Source organism: Octopus sinensis, linkage group LG6 (assembly GCF_006345805.1).
Source record: "Octopus sinensis linkage group LG6, ASM634580v1, whole genome shotgun sequence".
Classification (NCBI taxonomy): Eukaryota; Metazoa; Mollusca; class Cephalopoda; order Octopoda; family Octopodidae; genus Octopus; species Octopus sinensis.
Window position 1 is genome coordinate 44,386,957 of NC_043002.1, and position 23,571 is coordinate 44,410,527.

Sequence of the window (23,571 nt, forward strand, 5' to 3'; positions counted from 1 at the left end):
TTGAAATAGACTCTGAGATCTTAAAATAAGTAGTTTCTTATGAGAGTAACTGTCATACACATACAATTAGACATCACTGACTACTCAAACTTTGTGACGAAATAACATTATTTACCCAGTATTCAAGCAGTGACTGCATATTTTAATATAAATTTCTTTATCCAGTAATTTCATATATTTTAACACCGTAGGTAAAATGTGAAGGAGATTTATCTACCTTTTATTATACATTATCTCACGGAAGTATGTACACCTCAAAAAACTTTCAGTAAAATTGCCATTATATGATAATATGAAAGGAAGTCAAACGAAATTTATATTGAGTAAATATATTATACATGCAAACATAATACAAATTTGGAACACGAAATAATAAACATTTTCAAAGATATGAACCAAACATTAATTTTAAAATGGTACGAAATATGTATACCCTAAAGCATTATTTGCTATATTCAATATTTGATATGACCACACTTGCTTTCAATGACTTCATTAAATCTTATGGGCATAGAGTCGACTAAATTTCCGCATATAACCGTTGAATGATGTCTTTTAACTGTATTGCATTGCGGGGTTTTTCCTCCTCAACCTTCCTTTTCAAAACGCCCCACATATATTCTATTGGGTTTAAATCAGATGACATGGAAGGCCAAGTCAATACCTTTTTTTTTATCTGATAAAAACTTAGTCATCATGAATCCCCAAAGCATAATACGTCCGCTGCCGTGTTTGACGGTAGGCACGGTGCATACGTCGCTTTTAACTTCACCTGGTTGTCGCCATACTCGTTTAAGCAATCTGACCAAACCAAATTGATTTTAGTCTCGTCAGAAAAAAATAATTCTGCTCCCAAACCCCTTCCTCTTACAGAGGTTTCGGCAAAAGAAAAACGACTTGATTTATGCCTCCATTGAGGAGACTTTCTACGAGGAATGTGTCTATGAAGACCACACTGGTTCGAACTTCGGCGAACTGTTTGGGCAGATACATTCTTTTCACTAACCGAATACACTTCTTGGACCAGAGATGAAACGGTACGATGCCTGTCGTCCATCATGCAACGTTGGATGCAGCAAATATCACGTGCAGTTAAATTAGGATGACCTGGACGATGTTTATTACTTAGCCGTCCAATTTACACTAATATGTATTCGTTTGCTAATGAGCTTGTATTCTAAACCATTCTTGTACAAATTTAAAAAATCTTTTTTCAAATCTTCACACATTTTGTTTCCTTTTGGTGGCATTTTAATCACACTGAAGATTTTCCTGCAGATGCAATAACAATGACCGGTGCAAAAATGCCAGGGGATATAATTTATTACAATTGAAATTATCAGCAAGATCTGAATTTAGTAAAAAGAAAAGTGGATAGAAAATTGAATATAGAAAATTTCCTTCAGAGTATACATATTTTTGTTACGTCTGAAAATTAATATTTCGTTCATATCTTTGAAAATGTTTATTGTGTTGTGTTCCAAATTTGTATAATGCTTGCATGTATAATACATTTCATTCAGCATTAATTTCCTTTCATATTCTCAGAGAAATGGCAATTTTACTGAATTTGTTAGGGGTGTACATATTTCTGTGAGATACTGTATATATATATGTGTGTATGTATGTATATATATATGTATAAACTCTTTATGAAAAGATATTAATCTATGTGAAATGAAGGCAGTTCTCTTCCACTTTTTATATGTTTTCCACATATTTCTAACTCATAATTTTACCATTTGGTGTATATTGAACCTCCAGTATTTGTGCTACTTTTATATCTTCATATCTTTACTATTTGCCTCACGTGGTACACAAAATGCTTGCAAAACCTACCTCCACCTCATAGGATATAATTACTAACGAGGACATCCTTAAGGAATTAAGAAATTAACACAAATTTAGTCACTCTAACCAACAAAATCGATGGACTATACCACCAGACCCACGAAGACTTAGAACACTTTCAAAGAAAGCAATCTACAGAGAAGATCAGTCAAAACCTAAGTGAACTATGCACTACATTAAACCAATTCTTTACCAGCATTTTCACAAACAATGCCATAAAAGATACACTACAAAAATCACCCACCCCAAATGAAAACACACCAATTTTAGCATACCTAACCGCATTAGATACACTTGGTCCAAAGACCTCAACACCAGAAAACTCACATTCTGGGACATGGTAAAAAATGATAATAAGGCACAATACATGAAAAATCGATCAACACCGTTAATCGTGCCACAAAAACTCCAAACCAAACCCATTCCAGATGAACTAGAACAACAACGAACCCTCTGAGAGAAACTAACACTAGAAAAAATGCGAACAGATACTGAATTACTTAAACTTGTTTTGACTTGGTTTTGAAATCTAACTTGATTTTCGAGATGTTTTCTCTTGAAACAGTAAACAATGAGAAGTTTTAGTGACTGGAGTTCCAGTTATCCATGCTTCAAAATCTTTTCTTTTTGGAAATGAAATAGTTCACTCATTTTAACGTACTTATATATAAATTATCTGCAGAGATAGAAAGACATAAGCCTGTATCATGATGTACACAACATCCAAAATGTATATAAACCCTTATGTATAGACAGTTTCGAATTTGTCATGTTACAAATGAACAGTATTGTTTCCATCATTTCGTCCAGATTTTGTAAATACATGTATACCTACGTACACACACACAACACATATACACACACGCATATATATAATATAGACCTTTGTGTGTGTGTATGTGTGTGTGTGTGTGTGTGTGTGTGTGTGTGTGTGTGTGTGTGCGGATGTGTGTATACATTACTCATAGTCAATTTGAAATATATATCTTGTTTTGTTATCCTTAGATATAACATGTTTTAGTATATCAAATCCTCGTATTTCCAAATCGCAATAATGTTGTCGTAAGCGGGTGCAGTGTACAATGATTATGTAATCTAATATTTTATTGTATTTTAAAACACATGCAATAAAAATTTTAAAAAAACAACACGCAACTGATACTTTTACCATATATGTATATTTGTCGACATTCAAAGAGGGAAAACGAATTTTGGTACAGAGAACACAAAACTGTAGGAAGCTTAAGAGAGAGAAAAATTCAAATATTTGCATTTGTTGCAAACTAGAGTACTTTTGGAATATATCTGTAGCTATGATCCCAGGCATAGCTTCCTCACAAAACAATAACATTTCAATACTGAGCCTGTCAATTCTTTTGCAATTTTTAAGGTATACCATGGTAACTGGAAAGAAGTATACTATTCTGCTTTTACAACTTATAGTTAACTTAATAGTCATATCGATTAGTACACACCAGAAAAAGACTAGATAAATCGTATAAGAGTAAAAACGTTTATTCATGGCAGCTTTAGCTTAAAAGTTTCATTTCTCGTTAAGACGATGTTCGTAGCAGATACAAACTTTTTCCTCCTATTCAATATACATGCGAACACGACAATTATACATTAGTGTATAATATATTCAAAGAAGTCTTTTAAGGCAAAGGAAAGAGAAAAATATTGTTTATATGGGTAAATCTTGTTCGCATTGGTAATGTATATTTGCAATATATAAATGTCCATAGCCTCAAAATTTGTTTTGAATTTACTTCCTTTCTTCTTCTTTACATTCAGGCAGTGATAACATCTGAAAAACTGTTGTAACCATTCTGTAAATATCTTTATTTAGTGGTGCAGGTTAAAAGGTAATAAATGATTTATACATTCAAATACGAGAGGTAATATTACGTCCCATACATCTAAGATTCTAAATGTAAAAGGTTACGTGAAATAAGCACGTAACACTTTTGGCACTTAGTAGTGTGAGTGAAAAGGTAATAGATAAAGTATATATAGTATACACAAGAGGTAGTTTTTGCATCTCATATGTCTAAAATTCTATGCACAAACCACTTTTGGCAGTCCTTATTTGCATGTGAAGTAACATTTACAACATTACATAGTCCTTACAATAATGTATCCTGGTGATAGTATTCATTAATACTTATGGAAGACTTATTTAAACTGCAACTTAGGTAAAAATATATTATACTAGGATGTGGCATAATATCTATTTTCGCTTTATTTCGTGTATGCAGATGTAAAACAGTAAATTGGTTCACAAAATAGATATTTTTAAGTTCTATTTCAATCAGTGAGAAACTAATGTACAAGGCTGAGTTGTGAAACCTTCATTATTAACTAAAATATTGCCTAGGATGTCCATAACCCAATGAGCAAAATTCCAAAAGAAATACAAAATAAAACGAGAATGTATATTATTATTATTATTATTATTATTATTATTATTATTATAAGGTGAGCTGGCAGAATCGTTAGCATGCCGGGCGTAGCGGTATTTCGCCTGCCGCTACGTTCTGAGTTCAAATTCCACCGAGATCGACTTTGCCTATCATCCTTTCGGGGTCGATTAAATAAGTACCAGTTACGCACTGGGGTCGATATAATCGACTTAATCGGTTTGTCTGTCCTTCTTTGTCCTCTCTGTGTTTAGCTCCTTGTGGGTAGTAAAGGAATAGGACGGACAAACAGATTAAGTGGATTATATCGACCTCAGTGCGTAACTGGTACTTATTTAATCAACCCCGAAAGGATAAAAGGCAAAGTCGACCTCGGTGGAAGTTTGACTCAGAACATAAAGACAGACGAAATTCCGCTAAACATTTCGCCCGGCGTTCTAACGATTCTGCCAGCTCGTCGCCTTAGAAAGGATGATTATTATTATTATTATTATTGATATATGCGAGATGGCAGAATCGTTAGCATGCTGAACGAAATGCTTAGCGATATTTTCGCCATCGCTACGTTTTTGAGTTCAAATTCCACCGACTATAACTTTGCTTTTCATCCTTTTGGGGTCAATAAATTAAGTAACAGTAAAACACTGGGGTCAATGTAATCGACTAGTCCTCCGCCCAAAAAAAATTTCAGGCCTTGCGCCTTTAGTAGAAATGATTATTATTACTATTGAGATAGATAGATAGATAGATAGATAGATAGATAGATAGATAGATAGATAGATAGATAGATAGATAGATAGATAGATAGATAGATAGATAATAGATAGATAGATAGATAGATAGATAGATATTCAAATATAACTTATCTGTTTGATGAAATGTAAAGGTCTATTCTATTCTAATCGCACATATATTTGGTTTTTATTTAACTCTGTCTTATAATCGGTGTATTCTATTTTATTTTATTTTATTTATTTCATATTTTGATTCCTTATTAATTTATCCTTGTATACTTTATTTTATTATATGAGAAAAAGATGTTTATCATTATATCTCAGTTTATCATACAAATAAGCAAATCAGAAAATCAAAAACGGGGTTCTTTTGAAATGTCACCTAAGGGGATGCATCTGCAGCTATGATGCGTTACAGTTAATTGCACAGCATTTCATCTGTAAAGTATGGTTGCATGGTGAGTCGGAATGATCCTAATGGTTCTAATTAAAGACTCGCGTGAATTCTATTTTCTGTCACAAATATATTTTATATATCAGAGATAGATATATTGATGCACGTACATATACATATACTTATATAGATTTGCATATAAATCACAGACACACACATTATATATCACGGGATCACGTGACCGACCAGGCTATCAGATGTTGCTACACATCTCTGGTCACAATGCGCCTCGCATTGTTTTAGCCTTCAAATGACGCCACCCCGCCGGCCAAGCGAGCAGGCCTACAGAAGAAAGAGTGAGAGAACATTGTGGCGAAATAGTACAGCAGGGATCGCCACCACCCACTGCCGGAGTCTCGTGGAGCTTTAGGTGTTTTCGCTCAAAAAACACTCATAACGCCCGGTCTGAGAATCGAAACCGCGATCCTACGACCGCAAGTCCACTGCCCTAACCATGTATATATATATATATATATATATATACGAAAGAATGTTTGAAAATGCAATTTAAAAGATGTTTATTTACTTAACCGGTTTCACTCTTTGGAAAAAGATTGTCAAAAGTAACATATGGAAGTTTGGTTGCGTTAATTATTGGTTGTTGCAAATTGCCACATTACATGTATATATACAGTCTTTGGTAACAGGGACATGTTAAGGACATACAAAAGTACAACAGTATGATGAGAATATTTGAAAAAATGGGCAGAAAAGATTAAAACAAATATATTATACCTCTCAGGGTAATTTCCAGGAGGAATTATCAAAAAAAGTTCAGTACAGAATATTATGAATTCAAAAAAATTTACATTAAGATTTACATTAATGTAGTGGCGAGGTTGTTTACTGACCTGTCCGTTTTAGCAGAATATATATATATATATATATATATATATATATATATATATATTATATATATATATATATTTACCACACAGAGGGAACAAACAAGGACAAAGGGATTGAGTCGATTACATCGACCCCAGTGCGTAACTGGTACTTAATGTATTGGCCCCTATACATATATATATAATTACATACGTGTTAATACTAAAAACGTCACGACTGTGTTCCGTAAAACATTTCTCTGTGTTGGTAAAATGTCTAGATTGATATACTCCCAAACGGGTTATTTTGCCTCAAAATTCATCCAATACATTTCTGGTCCTCGGAACTCCAAATACTGAAAAAGCGTTGTGAAATATTTCACACGCTAGTATTTCGCACACTCACTGATGCACCAGAAAATATGCTCACGGTACACCAGCAAATATACAGTAAGGGGGAAATGAAGTAGAAAGAGCGAAAGCACGTCAATTTAATCTGGTTGGATTAAAAAAAGACAGTAACAATATACACATATTTTTCTATCATATACTCTTTACTCTTTTATTCTTTTACTTGTTTCAGTCATTTGACTGCGCCATGCTGGAGCACCGGCTTTGGTCGAGCAAATCGATCCTGAGACTTATTCTTTGTAAGCCCAGTACTTATTCTATCGGTCTCTTTTGCCGAACCGCTAAGTGACGGGGACGTAAACATACCAGCACCGGTTGTCAAACAATGCTAGATGGACAAACACAGACACACAAACATATACACACACATACATATATATATATATACATACATATATACGACAGGCTTCTTTCAGTTTCCGTCTACCAAATCCACTCACAAGGCTTTGGTCGGCCTGAGGCCATAGCAGAAGACACTTGCCCAAGATGCCACAAGATGACAGAACCCGGAACCATGTGGTTGGTTAGCAAGCTACTTACCACACAGCCACTCCTGCGCCAATATCTGAAATCTTTTGAACAAATCCTGGTATTTGTTTTACTATCCGTAATATTTTTTAAATAAAAAATAACGGCACTTGGTTATCAATTCAGAGCGAAAGTATGAACTTGGTTAGAAATACCCTTTTTTCCCTTTAGAAATAACCTTTTTTTTTTTTTTCCTTAAGCAAAAATACGAAATCGCTTTAATGAGGTAAAAGTGAAAGTGATTTTTATGGGGTGATATTTTAATGTTCACTACTGCATACGCGTAACAATACATGAGCTGAATGATTTGCACAAACAGTTTTACGTGGAAAGAGATTTACATATAGCAATTTGAATCTACAATGTAATTTCAATGTCCAGTCAGTGCAGTATCATTTCAAATATTAGTTGTTTTCTTATTCAAATTCAAATCCTGCCTCATGCCGTTGTGTAACACATTGACTTCTTTCACTGCGTTATTCCTTCAAATTTGTATTTGCCGAGGCTAGAAATGAATATTTAATATGCGAATACGGGTGCTCTGCGGGAAACAAAAACATTATAGCACAGCACTTAAAATTCTTTAGGTTAGATTAATATCACATTAATTTATCTCTTAAGGCGGCGAGCTGGCACAAACGTTAGCACGCTGCGGTTTATTTATCTTGGCAAGAATTTGGTTAGTAATCGTTATTATTTATTGTTATTGTTGCCATTTATTGTTAAACTTTGAATTTTTCTTATTGTTCTACGTTCTGTTTTAACAGACGTTGTGGACTGTTGTTCCCCTCCTTACGGAGGGGAAAATATTTTTTGAAATAAATTTTGGAAAAAATATATGGGAAAATATATATTTTTGTGATAATGAATTCGGAGGACAAGTCTTCTAACCCTGACCAAGCTAACCAAAAAGCAACTGTAAAACAAGACAAAATGAACGAAAATGTAAACGAAAACCACATAAATGCAGTAAACGGAAAAAGGAACGAAGAAGGAGAAAATAAATGCTGAAAACGATAAAATGTATAACGGAAAAATAAACCCAACACAAGGCAACAAAGAGAAGATTAATTTTACTACCGCAGATGGTGTGAGAAAAGATAAATTGAACATAGAGCTAGATTCGCTGCGACAACACGGAGGTATGTTCGAAAGGGAAGGTTTTGATGTTAAAGCCACCCTCCCTAACGAACTTATCGAAGAAACAAAGAGAAAAATAATAACATATAAGACAATGATAATAAAAGACAAAAAATAGACGAGGCATCCAAAGAATAAATCGAGAAATGTCTACAACCCATCTGGCAAGACATTGAGATCTTGACCTGTGGGAGAAGATACGCCACAGTAGTGGCGTACTTCAAAAATGAGGAAAATGCAATAAAACACTCGCCCCAACCGATAAAAAACCAATGAAGTCATTTCATTACCAACTTATATGGGTAGGAGAACACCCAAAATAGTTATTGGGGAAATCCTTCCAGAAATAAATGTCATCTGGATTATCTCAGCCCTTCTAATGGGATTTGAGGATCAAATCAAGATTCTTGTAGCTTCCAGAATACAACAACAGAACTGGCGAGGTCAAGGGCTTGAGATCATAATCCAAACGGCCCCTCAGACATAAAAAGAAATTGCTTAGAACATCCACACCAGAGAAGAAACCAACTTGCGGTTAAATGATGGGGGCAGCAAACCCAGATGCTCCGAATGTGGTGCAAAAGGCCACATTCGGGTAAACCGCAAGGAGAAAGAGGAAGAGGAAAAAAGAACAAAACCAAAAGACCGACCAGCAGAACCCCGGCACTGATGGTGTTCAACAAGCCGGAGAAAAAGACGGTTGGTCGGTAGTAAGAGCAAAAAAAAAGGAAAAATAATTACAACGAACCTAAACTTGCAACAATTAAAAGAAAACCCCGGGACACTCAAAGAAAAATTACACCACCCCACCACTATTCCCTCCAAAAGTCAACGATATAAGATTACTCGCTATCCTATTCACACCTCCCCTCGGCGATAAGTCCCCCACTTGCTCCTCTAGTTCGGATTTCCCTCCTCTCTCACACATCACACTCCACTCTCCAAGCCCAGGCAATCTGTCCACGATATCAGGTCCAAGAAAATCTAATGAATATAAGGAAATAATGACTGCAATAAACAATGATAACGAACAATTGAAAAACAATTAAGGCAAATATCAACGCCGTCAATTTACAAGCATCACCGTAAGACTCCAGAAAATATTGCCATTTATAAAATAGATAAAATGAACTATAACATCTTAAAAACTAACACCCAACTGACATGGCTCCTCCAAGACTTGATTTTAACAAGTCGATGTACAAGGACCTATGTCAGAATACCACCCCAAGAACCAGTGAAAAAGAGAGTACCACTGACTAAGGTATGTCCATGTCAAGCATTCACGTTGGATGTATAAATGTGCGTGGCCTAACGTCTAGTTGGGAGCAAGAATGCCTCTTAAATGACGTCAGGTCACGGGATTTAGATGTTGTTGCTACAGAAACCCGGTTGAAGGGTCCAAGAGATCTTCTCCGCTGTTTGACGGTTACAAGATGCCAAGATAAGTAGATGGCTTGTATTCATGTAGGTTGTTTGAATGTGCGTGGCCTGATGTCAAGCTGGAAGCAAGGTCGCTTCCTTAATGACATCAAGTCGCGTGATTTGTATGTCATTGTTTCTACGGAAACCCGGTTAAGGAGATCAAGAGATCTCCTGCTATTTGATGGCTACGAGAGTTTTTCTCTCCGTGTTGTCCTACTGGCGGGAGTGGGGTGTTGGTACTGTTAAAAAGAAACCAGGTTTCTGAGAAAAATTATTTTTTTCAGATCCAGAAGGTAGGCTGCTCGGCGTGCACCTGAGGCTCAGCCGTGGTAAGATTATCAGACTGGTTGCAATTTATGCACCCACTGAAAACGGGCAAAGTGGGTATTTTCGGAACCTGGAGAAGTTTCTCAGTACATCACATTCTCTAGTTGTGCTAGGAGATTATAACACAATCTGCAACACATGCGTAGATTATGCTGGCTCGTGTTCTGATAGAAGAGGTAATCCTTGCTTCCTGGAACTGCTAAGCCGCTTTGAGCTAGTAGATACTTATAGGCTGGAAATTCCGAACGCTCCATTGTGGACATGGTCAAACAGCGATGGATCATCCAGGTCATACCTAGATAGGGTGTTAGTTAGGAAAGCAGATAAGGATATTGTTAGGTGTCCATAGTTTTTTCCGCTCAGCTACAGTGATCACCTGTACGCTCGACATAGATAAGTTATATAATAGGGGGTCCGGCTACTGGAAACTTAATACGTCCCTTTTGGCGATTAAGGAGTACAGAGACCGGATTAAGTAATTGATTCAGAGGACATTAACCGGATCCATTATTAATAACAAATGGCGGTATGCCCTCAAGCAAGCCATTAAATTTGTGTCTATTAGATATAGCATAGGGTTAGTGGCTAGAGAGACTAGGAAGGGATTATCATTAGCTTATGACTTAGAGAAAGTAATGGAATCTGGCTCTGCAGGTCAGGTGACGGCCAAGAGACTGGCGTTAAATTAGCACCTCAAAGCCCAACATATGGATTGCATTGTCAGAACTAGGATTCGTATAATGGGTTGTGAATGAATCAAGGCCGCAGGATGGGTCCGGGTGATGGAAGCCCAACTTGGCAACGATGGCACAATTCGATCTTTGACGAATCAAGGAGGTAAGTTGATAGACAATCCCCAGGAGATGTGTGAGGTCTTGCAGGAGCAAATTGCCCAGTTTTTCGGGGGAGTGCAGACATTAGGAGGGACCTAACGGACTTCTTCGCCGGGCTGCTGCGCCTCTCGGGGCAGGATGTGGAGTGTTGTAAAGGGCCGATCACGCCTGAGGAGGTAATTGAGGCTATGGCGGATTACGTCACAGGTAGGGCGCCGGGACTGGATGATTTATCCTATGAACTGTATAAGAGTATGCCAGACTTGTTCGGGCACCTGCTGGCGGATGTCTACGCGAACTGGCAATTCCGAGATTGATAATTGCATTGATAATTTTTGGCCCATCACTCTGCTAAACACAGAGCTGAAGATTTGGGCCAAAGTGTTATCGAAAAGACTGGCGTGTATCGTGAATGGCTTGATTGGAAGGCACATGCATGTGCCGTTCTCAGTAGAACCATTCAGGATAATCTCCATCTTCTGTACACCGTAGAGGGGTTTAATAATGATTCTAGCAAGGGAGGGGCAGTGGTCCATTTACACTAATCAAAGGCTTTTGATAGAGTTGACCATCTTTACCTGGTGTCCGTTCTGACACAGTTCGACCTGGGTCTTGGCTCCTTAGGTGGATCTTTGAAATTTATCTCAACATCGAGACGGTAGCAGGCGCAGAGGTTAATCATGAATAGTCAGGCGGCTTGCAGCTCGGCACCTGGAGAGACACGTCGATACCTCCTGACAGCGTCGTGGGACGTTGGACGGAGGGTCCGATTAAGTTGCTCGGAGTCTGGTTTGGACCAGGCCTCCAAATAGAGAAAAACTGGGCCGAGGTAGCGAGCAGGGTGGCCCGCTTAGTCAAGACCAGGTCTTGGCGGTTGCTATGCCTGAGAGGGAGGTCGGAGGTGGCCAATGTGTTCATCGCATCGGTCATAACATACCGCCTAACTGCCGTTTCCTGCCCTGATTCGTGGTTGATGAAGCTGAAAAGACAGCTCTTCCGCTTCTTGTGGAAGGCCTCGAAACCGCTTGTGAGACGCTCTATTTGCTGCCAACAACAGTTAAAGGGTGGGCTAAAGGTACCTTCGCTGATGATGCACAGGCACGCGCTGAAGTTGAGGCACTTGTGACGATACCTTGGGGGAAGCCCTTGGTCTCGATGATAATCAGCTGGCCAGTCTGTTACAACTTAGATTCAGGCCGACAGTTTTTACAATTATTGGACTTAATTGTCCATTACAAATAATAACATGCAATAACATACAATAAAATATTCAATATACAATCAACACTAGTCCATTTACAAATGAGGTGCTGAATCTCTTACACTTTATAACACTGAGGCTTTTCAACCTCTTGTCAATTTTCCACCTCATCATCGCTTGTGTCCGTGTACTCTACCATCGCCCATGCTTTAAAATCAAGGCGGACTCCGAGTTGGCATCACCTGGCCACGAACGATATTCCTCTTTTATTCACTCCAGCCTATGTTACACGCGCAACGTTATGACCTCCACAGCTATATGCGGAGGCTATTCGGGATCCCGTGTGAAGGCCAAAGGTACTCCCTCGTAGTATTCTTCCACCATCTTTTCCACCTCTATAAAAGACTAACGGTTCTTCATCCTCCAGGTCCGAGGAGGTCAATTCTACCGTTGGCGGCACAATTTCCGATTAGGAGAGATGATTTCGATACCTGATAATAAATATTTCTTAAGCATGATCTAAATCACTCTCACTTCATTATTTTTAAAACCATGATAAAACCAACACATCAAAGTTTGTAAATCAAACAAAACATTCTACTCAAACGACAGTTGCAACTAACAGAAACTGACAAACTTTAAGAACTTACTCTATATATTTGCTGCTGTACGTTAGCAGGTTTGTTTGGTGCTATAGGTACAGTCAGTGTTGAATGTACAAGTTATTTATCAGCGGAAAGAAAATAGAAGTAGAGAATTATTGACTTACTACAGAACTTCGACAAATATTTTTTTTTAAATCTCTTTCTCAAATAGACCAATTTTCTGAAAGTGCATTTTACTATAAGCTCTTGATCAGTAATGCGAATTCTATATCTTGGCAAAGTCCTGGAACAAGAAATATCATTAGCTGAACGATATGAGTGTATAGTCACAATAGTTCTCATTAAAATATTGCCTATAGCTGCAGACATAATACTGTGTGTCAACAGACTTAGTGCATCGACAGTGTTTGGAATTGTTTCCTACTTAAAACATCCTCTGAACATACCAACCAAACCGACTTTACAAGATTGCTTTCTTATTTATTCCTGTAATTATTATAAGTTCAATTATTAGATAAATTTTTATTGTCTTGGTATATGAAATTATATTCGCCTAAACTCAACAATTTAGTATTCTCAGAAGAAATAATCTTTTTTTCATGCTCTTATATCAATCATTTTAAAACAATGATTTACATAATACTATAAATTTCTAATAACTTATCATTTTAATATAACTGAAATGCATATTTTATATGAAATAAATATGAAGAAAATGCTATTTGATAAAAATTGTTTAGTCGCTGTTACGAGGGACGATCAATAAGTAATGCCCCTGACCCACTTGCAGTTGTTTTATCTAGCTGAGATTTTGCATGTGCAATTATTTATATCTCTATAGATGAAGTGGAAAATTACAGCTCTGAACTAATTGTGGTTTCTGATTTACAGGTGTTTGAACTGAGTCAAGTGTGAAATGGAGCCTGTTGAGTGTCGAGCAGTGATCCGGTTTTTGTATTTGAAAGGACGCACACCACGGGAGACTTTTGATGAAATGAAAGTAACTTATGGTGATGATGCTCCATCATATGACCTTGTAAAACGCTGGCATCGTGAATTCAAACATGGTCGGAACTCTGTTGAAACAGCTCCCAGATCTGGTCGCCCCCCTTCTGCCATTGATGAGGCATCTGTCCGTGAAGTTGAGGCTGCCATTTTGGAAGATCGACGCATAACTATTCGCCAAATAGCCCATGAGGTCAAGATTAGTACCGGGTCTGTGGAAACTATCATTCATGACCATTTGCATATGCAAAAAAGGATTCCCAGGCTGCTCACACCTTTCCAGAAGCAAGAACGCGTCGAGTGCTCGAGGATGAATTGGAGATGTGCCAAGAAGATGAGTCAAAATTTTTCAAAAGTCTGATTACACAGGATGAAACCTGGGTCCATCACTATGATCCAGAGACCAAAGCCCAGTCAATGCAGTAGAAGCACCGTGACTCACCTTCTCCAAAGAAGGCAAGGGTGCAGCCCTCCGCTGGCAAAGTCATGCTCACAGTCTTCTGGGACCAGGACGGTGTAGTGATGACAGATTTCCTGGCAAAGGGTACCACAATTACAGGAGCCTATTATGCTTCACTTTTGAGGAAATTAAGAGAAGCTATCAAAATCAAGAGGCGGGGCAAGATCAGCAAAGGCATCCTCCTCCTGCAGAACAACGCTACGGTCCACAACTCGCGTGTCACCAGATCAGAAGCAGAGACGTGCGGCTATGAACTCCTCCCCCATCCCCCTACTCTCCTGATCTTGCACCCTCTGATTTTCACATCTTCCCAGCCATGATGTTGTTTTTGAAGGAAAGCGTTTCCCAGATGATGCAGCCTTGATTTCTGAAGTCACGTCGTGGTTGGAGGACCAAGCTGGGGTCTTCTACAAAACCGGTCTCCAGAGCTGCATCAAACGATGGGAGAAATGCGTATCTCTGGGTGGTTCCTATGTAGAAAAAGACTAATAACTGTGACAAGTTTCGTTGCTCTAGTGCTATGGGAAGTGGGTCAGGGGCATTACTTATTGAACGCCCCCCGTATTAATGTAAAAAATTTTATGTTATCTATTTCTCTATTCTTTTTTTTTTTTTTTTTTTTTCTTTTACTTGTTTCAGTCATTTGACTGCGGCCATGCTGGAGCACCGCCTTTAATCGAGCAAATCGACCCCGGGACTTATTCTTTGTAAGCCCAGTACTTATTCTATCGGTCTCTTTTGCCGAACCGCTAAGTGACGGGGACATAACCACACCAGTATCGGTTGTCAAGCAATGCTAGGGGGACAAACACAGACACACAAACATACACCCCCACATATATATATATACATATATACGACGGGCTTCTTTCAGTTTCCGTCTACCAAATCCACTCACAAGGCTTTGGTCGGCCCGAGGCTATAGTAGAAAACACTTGCCCAAGGTGCCACGCAGTGGGACTGAACCCAGAACCATGTGGTTGGTAAGCAAGCTACTTACCACACAGCCACTCCTGCGCCTATAATGATAAATTTTAAATAAATATGATGCAGTTGTATAAACTAGACGAGCAGAATCGCAGGTTCGAAGTATAGTTTGATGTCAGAGTTTCAAGTAAAAGTGACAATGAAGTATAACGAATGTGGTGTATAGGTATAGAATATATCTTAGAGGATAGAGTAGAAATTTCATTCCGTATAATCTTATTTTAAAATACATAAAATATATACCAATGAGTCTTATTTTAGTGTATTACGCCTAATAATGACATTCTAAGCAAAGTGCAGCAGAATAAAATAGTTCGGACTATGCATGTGAAGGATTTTTTTAACGTTAAATACTAATTTTGGTCGTTAAACAGGCACGAGGTATATTTAAAGTTATTGAGAGTTTAGTAAAGGTTATCAATATATTTGTATTAGAAACGGTGATGGCTTCTTCCCCCAAAATAGATATAAAATATCAAGAAGGTATATTCTTCTCTATTTTAGGCACAAGGCCCGAAATTTTGGGGAAGGGGGCCATTACTAGACTAGATCGATCCCAGTACACAACTGGTACTTAATTTATCGACCCCGAAAGGATGAAAGGCAATTTGAACACAGAACATAAAGACTGACGAAATACCTATTTCTTTACTACCCACAAGGGGCTAAACGGATTAAGCCGATTATATCGACCCCAGTGCGTAACTGGTACTTATTTAATCGACCCCGAAAGGATGAAAGGCAAAGTCGACCGCGGCGGAATTTGAACTCAGAACGTAGCTTTAGACGAATTACCGCTGAGCATTTCGCCCGGCGTTCTAACGTTTCTGCCAGTTCGCCGCGTTATGAAGTAGCCATATTGTCGGTATAATGGTTTTACTTGTTTGAATGAAAGTAGGTTAAAGGAGATGATAAGCTTTATCGTTAACACAAGTATTTCCTAGGCGGAGAGGATACTGAAATAAATTGATGGCGTTTTGATGTGTGATAAGTGTAGCCCTTTACATGTAAAGATATATATATTTGTGTGAATTTAGTTTTAATGATTTATAGCAAAGGTTGAAAATAAAGATATGTTTAGTCAAGCAACTTAGTTTTAATGGCAGATAATTGGATATTTTCATTCCTAATGACGAGTATTTTGGGAAAATAGAGCTAAATGACGTCGAAGCGAATAGAAGGTTTTCATATCCTTACCCTGGGAACTATGTATAATTCTTCAAATTGTAAGTTATAACATGTTTTTTACAGTCAGGTTATTAGATGAGCTAGGAATATAAATGAGGTTGGTGCATTTTTTGGAAAGTATTAAAAGATGCCTATGGAAAAACAAGGTTACGTTAGAAAAATGTTAGTTAAATGTTTAGCAGACTTTCTAGTAAGAAACCTCCTTACCAGCCATGTGGTTTTTGTTTCCATCTCAGTGCGTGATACTCCCACAAGCCTTGTGTGTGGATTTGTTAGACGGAAAACTGAAAGAAACTCGTCGCGCGCGCGCTTGTGTGTGTGCGTGCATGTGTGCGTATACGTGCATGTGCGAGTATGTGTATTTGCCCCCCCCCCCAATCACTACCACTTGTTAACCGGTTTTGGCTTGTTTACGTTCCCGTAAATAAGCGGTTCGGCAAAAAACAATTGAGCAAGTTTCAGGTTTAAAAATAGATACGAGGGAGATCGATGTGTTCCGTTAAATTTTTCAAGGCGGTGCCCCAGCATGACCATGATCTAAATACTGGAGCAAGTAAAATAGAAAAGATAACAGTTGCTTATTTAGATATATTGAGATCTTTGAAAAAATTCAAGTAATTTCTAGTTTTAACCTAGTCTAGATTTACAGATTCATTTGTTTTAATTAATGTTGAAAGTAATGTCAGTTTGTGGGTAGATTGTCATATATTGGTTTCAAATTTTGGCACAAGACCAACATTTTTCCAGGGAGAGTGTAAGTAGATTACATCGACCTCACTACTCGAACGATATTTATTTTATCGACCCTGAAAAGATGAAAAGCAAAGTCGACTTCGGCGGAATTTCAACTCGGAACGTGAATACGGACAAAATACCTATTTCTTTACTCCCCACAAGGAGCTAAGCACAGAGAAGAAACAAGGACAGACAAACGGATTAAGTCGATTACATCGACCCCTATGCGTAACTGGTACTTAATTTATCGACCCCGAAAGGATGAAAGGCAAAGTCGACCTCTGCGGAATTTGAACTCAGAACGTAGCTGCAGTCGAAATACCTATTTCTTTACTACCCACAAGGGGCTAAACACAGAGAGGACAAACAAGGACAGACAAACGGATTAAGTCGATTACATCGACCCCTATGCGTAACTGGTACTTAATTTATCGACCCCGAAAGGATGAAAGGCAAAGTCGACCTCGGCGGAATTTGAACTCAGAACGTAACGGCAGACGAAATACCGGTAAGCATTTCGCTCGGCGTGCTAAAGATTCTACTCGCTCGCTAACTTAGATTACCATATATAAAGATCTGCTATTGTGTACAACGTCACTTTTGTTAAAAAAAAACCGGTAAACCCTCGACTATCGCGGGTGTTACGTTCCAAAACACCTCGCGATAGGTGAAAATCTACGAAGTAGAAACAGTACTAGTCTCAACGTTTTGTTAATCTTCTATAATAAATATCTCAATACACTCGTTCTTACTGACTCATATTATGGCTGCTATTGTATTAGTAAATTTCCTATTATATATATATATATATATATGTTTTTAGGCGAAAATATTGGCTTAAATATACTTTCTATAATCCGAGTTATAGCTCTACACTTAGTTATTCCCATGTTATAGACAATTAAAATGATATGTTTATATTCAGTGAGTATTAATTATGTTTTTAAATATTAAGCGTCAGAAAGTATTTTCGTTACGATTTGACTGTTTTACGTATATGCTTTTCATTAAGTGGAAATGTTAGCTTAAATATTACTATAGTTGCTGTTTATATTTAACAAATAGTGGTCAACATTGATTGTTTTTCCGCGTAGTGTTATTTTAAGGCGATTGACGCCTGAGACTCTTCCGTTAAGTTAAATTGATGTGCTATTCTCTTAGTTTATATTTGCTTGCTTCTTAACACGTATTATAGATTATTTGGTAGCAATAGTTTACAATACACATCTTTTGTTTATCTCTAATTAATTTATATGTTTAACGTTTTACACAGATTGTTAGTTTATATTTTATTTTCCGTTTTATGTATTGGCAACCTGTTTTCGACTATTTTCAATGTGCTTTGTTTACACATTTAGTACTGTAGTTCACTTTAATGTTCTATATATTTGAAATTCTACTATGGCAAAGTCCATTTTGATGATATTTCTTTGTATTCAATATTTTACATTTCAATTTCTTTGCTTGTAGCCATAGGCACATAACGGTTTATGTTTGAGATTTGTTTGCGTTTGAAACATTAAATAGATGTAGGTGTTTGAAAAGCATTAAATAGATATAGACGTAATGTGCTAATGTTTTGCTTATGCTACTTGTAAATTAATTTCCAGGTAGCGTTATATTTTTAACGCTGTTGACACTATCTTGCTGTCTGGCACTCCCCAACTGGGGAAATCATAAGGAGGTCCATTTAGCAACTGAAGATGGATGAGTAAGTTTAATGTGCTTGTTGACTGCTAACGTTTTGTTTTTTTGTATTATTGCGGTAGTAAGTTGTCTTTCATTGAAATTCTTGTTCTGGTTGTGATAAACTAGTTTAGGTAGTATTGTATTGGTTTCTCGGTTTATGGTAGTTTTTATGTATATATTATGCCATACATTTATAACGCGCCATTGGCATTCATATAGATTCTAAGTCTGGTAAAGATATTTCTTGTTGAGGTCTTTCAAGTTCATGGAGGTTCTGTTGTGTGCGAGCACACAATGCCTGCATGCATATATGCATACATATATACATACATAAATATATACAAACGCAATCACACACACAAATACATACACAGACATATGTAGTGTGAGAGGGAGGCGTTTTTGTCTGTACGTAGTTAGTGTGTTTGTAAAAAATATTACCCCATGCCAGTTAATTTGGACAGAATAGATTAAATTCTTATTTCTTCCATCCTAACACAAATATGTTTCCTTTATTTAAACTTGATGTGACAACAAAATCTACACTGACTATATAATATAAGCATGTGAAACTTGTAAATCACTTGCAATTTTAAACCAATAATTAGCCATAGCTTGATTTGATATACGCTTTATCATCCAATTACGAATGCCAAGTCAGCCTTGTGAATGACAAACAGTATTGCATCTATAATACATTGATTCAATATATCCATCCTCGGGGTATAGCATCGAGGTATATTTCTCTCACATTCTTTGTGTTAAAGTACTCTGTATCTCACACACAGAAAGTCTGTTTTGCAAATATCATTGTAGAAAAGACGGATGAATTAAATTTACTTGAAAAGTAAACTTATTTTCTTGAAGATAAAGTACAATGACCTTTCCAGTGGCATTTCCAGGACCCATTATGGAAATTTGATTTTCACTTTGCTGGGGTTATCCGTTTGCTTCAGTGGTTCACCGCTGTCATGGACTGAACAAATTTTCCTACTTTCTTTCCAGCGCTACTGATGTCAGTGGTCAGTGATATTACAGTCATTGCTTTATAACTTTGCCATTTGGCCTGTATTGGTATCGTTCCTGATTTGAAGTGATCAATCTTTTCGTTTTACTTTGGCCGCAGCTGTACTATTTTGTGCATTTTATGAGTGGGTTTTACCGTCACTCATGGCATTGGTATTGATATCATTTCATCTAATGTTACTATCATTGTAGCTATTGTCATTTCAACCCTTCATGTTTCGTTATCGCTGTCGTAAATTCTCTTTGGATTGTCACTTCAGTTTAGAGAGTTGTCAGATAGAAATTATCTCGATCTAGTGTTAGATGCACTTTTATTTTAAATAAAATATTAATATTATTCATATGCTCTCTTAAATCGTATAATATTTTCTTAAGATATTTGAATATATACAGCATTCCGTACACTCTAAGATACAACTCTGATTTCAAAAATTATATACTATGATGTTATATAATATCAAGGGAAATTATATTCATATAATTTTTCATATCCTTTCCCGAACTGAAAAGATGTGATTCCCATTTTTTCAGTTTAGCTATAATGCCGTTGTAATTGCTTAAAATCTTAAATAAAACAGACAACAAAAGATTCATATTACCTTCAAGATATTCGTGTTCTTGAAATTCTTGAGGTACCACCCATTTTACAAGTAGTCAATAGACTTCAGTATAGTGACTATAATATTATAGATTCTATAGTGAAAAATCAATATTAAGACTCTCTAAGACATCGTTCAGGCAGAATCGTTACGACGCCGGAAAAATGTTTAACGCATTCCTTCCGAATTTACATTCTGAATTCAAATGCCCTTGCGTTTTATCTTTTAGGAATCGAGGACCTAGGTAACAATTGAGCAAGGGATTGATGTAATCGACAAAACAGAAGTCATATTGTCATACACTCTGCATGACATGGAAGCTCTTGGGTTGTCTAATTTTTTGTTAGTGAATTTTCATTTATTTTCATTTAATAAATGTTGCTTACTGCAAGTTATGGATGATTCTTTTATGACCTCATTGCTTTCAGACTTCGCTTAAGGTATTTTCGCGCCCGACATCACAAAATGCATCTGAATAAACATTGCCGAACAGCAAACAGAGACTCGGACATTGCTTAGAAAATAAATTTCATTTTTAACCTCGTATATAGGGATTTTGACCTTAAATTTTCGTAAAAAAGTGCGGGTTATACTCGAGGATTTACAGTACTTGTTCGAATACGTCGGAAGTATATTTGAACTGGTCGCAAGTTAGTAATGTAAGTGACTGGAGATAATAGAGAGCATATGAAATTTAATGATAGCGTTAAAAGTAGCACGAGTTAGAAATAAAATCAGTATACAATGCAATATGTAAACAGGATGTTTAAATTTAGATTTTGTCATATTTATTTTACGGTGAGAACTGATTAAATGCAAAATGTTTAGCTAAGATAAATTAACAACTTAGCTTGAATTCAGAATTGCGTTCTAAGTGTTTAGAGGATGTTTAAATTATGAATATGTGCATTTCGTCAATACATAAAGAATATATAATGTATATCACTTGCAACTGTGAACAGCGGCAGAATTTGGAAACAGACGTATAAAAGAATATTTAGCAGAAACGGAGATAGAAAGCGAAATAGAAAAGATGGAAATTTATGCATGCAGATATTTAGATATAAATTGGTGCCTATACCTAAAGATATATAATTTTACAAACACATAGATGCACGTACACAACATCACATGCATGCACACACATGCACAAACACACACAAACACACACACATTCACATACATACACATAATATAAATGAAATCAAACCAAATAATCATATTTTGAAAGCATTTAATACGTATGTTTCAAATCATTGTTTTATATATGAAGGAACGTGGCTTAGCGGTTAGGGGTATTTGGCTCACGATAGTAAGGTGTTGAGTTCAATTCCAGGCGGTGCGTTGTGTCGTTGTGCAAGACATTTTATTTAACGTTGTTTCAGTCAACTCACCCGGAAAAGATAAGCAGTATCTGTGTTTCAAAGGGCCAGCCTCGTCATATTCTGTGTCACGAATCTTCCTCGGAACAACGTTACGGGTATCTGTGTCTGTGGAATATTCAGCCACCTGCTTGTTAATTGATGAGGACAAATATCCGTCAATTGTAAATAATGTAAATAATATTAATGTTTGTCTTTATGTTCTGTCATAATACAGTTTTACACTAATCTGATGTATTGCACTATACTTTTGCAGAGTATAAGTTATTGTTGTTAAGCTAGAACACTACTGACGCTTTCTTCGAAGTTTCAGCCAGCTAAACTATCCTCCAGAAATGGATGCCAAAGGTGCCAACCACACCATCTAAATTCAGGACAAGGTACTGCAATAGTCTAGGGTTCAAAGGCCCACAAATCTTCAATGTCCTGTCACGAAAATTAAGAAATCTGCATAAGGTGGAATTAGAGGTCTTCAAAAAGGATCTAGACATCCTCTTCTCCACAATATCGGTTGAACCAGTGGCCCGACATGAAGTACAGATGAGGCAACGGAATCAAACTCATACACCAAATCGGAAAAGAATTGAGACAAAGGAACATATACATGAGTGGTGATGCGAAACACTCCAGACTGAAGAAATCAGCAAAATCACGGTGGTGTTCCAGCATGACCACAGCCGTACGAGTGAAGTGAATATATATATATAAAACTTAGATATGTTTCGACCAAAGATTGGTTCAGGCCATGTCTAACTTAATAGCACCACCTGATAGGATTATCTAAATCCTGTTTAAGTCAAGTTTTGTTTATGGTCCATTCAAGTAGTGAGCTTTGGTTGAGTGAATTGTATCCAATTATGGGTGGCTTATCTGGTATTCCTTGAAGCAATCTATCCAGACTCCGTTTAAAGTTGATGGCATTTTTTTCCTCTTTGATCTCTTTCGGGACAATGTTAAATAGAGCAGGGCCTGTTGAAGAAAAGAAATTATGTTGCAGTGTACATATATGCCGTGATCTTGGATTGGGTAGGGGACGTATGGCCCGTGGTCCCAGACTTGGATGAACCTTGAAGCTAATGTTCAGGTCGTTTGGGCAAAGTTGGTGGTATATTCTCCACATCATGCAAATGATGTACCGCTCACGGCGACGCTGGAGAGAGTAGAGTTTCAAGGCTTTAAGGCGGTCCCAATAATCAAGAGCAGCCATGCCTTCAATTCGTTTAGTGGGTGCCCTCTGGGGTGATTCAATCCTCGAGATGTTTTGTCTTGTATGGGGAGACCACAGTGTGCATCAGTATTCGATGTGTGGCCGTACAAAGGAGGAGAAAAGTGGTATGATGAGACCTTGTTCTCTGGACCGGAAAGTTCTTAAGATCCAGGAACTCATCCTACGAGCTATATCGACCTTATTGTTGATGTGAGCACTCCAACTGAGATCGTCATCAACAATTACACCCAGGTCTCTTATATTGTTAGAGGCTGTGAGCGGTTCCCCTGAAGGAAGAGAGTATGGCTGTTTTAGTGAGGAATTTCTTCCAAAATGCATCAGCTCAAATTTTCCCTCGTTCAGTTGCATTTTGTTTCTGTCTGCCCATTGACTCACAGCATATAGATCAGACTGGAGTTGAGTTTGGTTTGCTTCTTCATTGAGGATTTGCTGGAGCTTAGTGTCATCAGCAAATATTATTACTTTGCAGTAATGTACGACACTGGAAAGGTCGTTTATGTAAATTATAAAGAATAG

At 37.2% G+C, this 23,571-nt stretch overlaps 1 long non-coding RNA gene across 1 annotated transcript in view; it reads left to right on the forward strand.

Annotated features, from left to right (window-relative positions):
- The first annotated feature begins 16,498 nt into the window (after window positions 1-16,498).
- The window catches only part of LOC118763725, a 17,469-nt gene continuing 10,396 nt past the window's right edge, over window positions 16,499-23,571 (forward strand). Inside the window, exons 1-2 of the long non-coding RNA XR_004999479.1 lie at window positions 16,499-16,513; window positions 19,217-19,218. This is a non-coding gene — a long non-coding RNA (uncharacterized LOC118763725). The remainder of the gene's footprint in view (window positions 16,514-19,216; window positions 19,219-23,571) is intronic.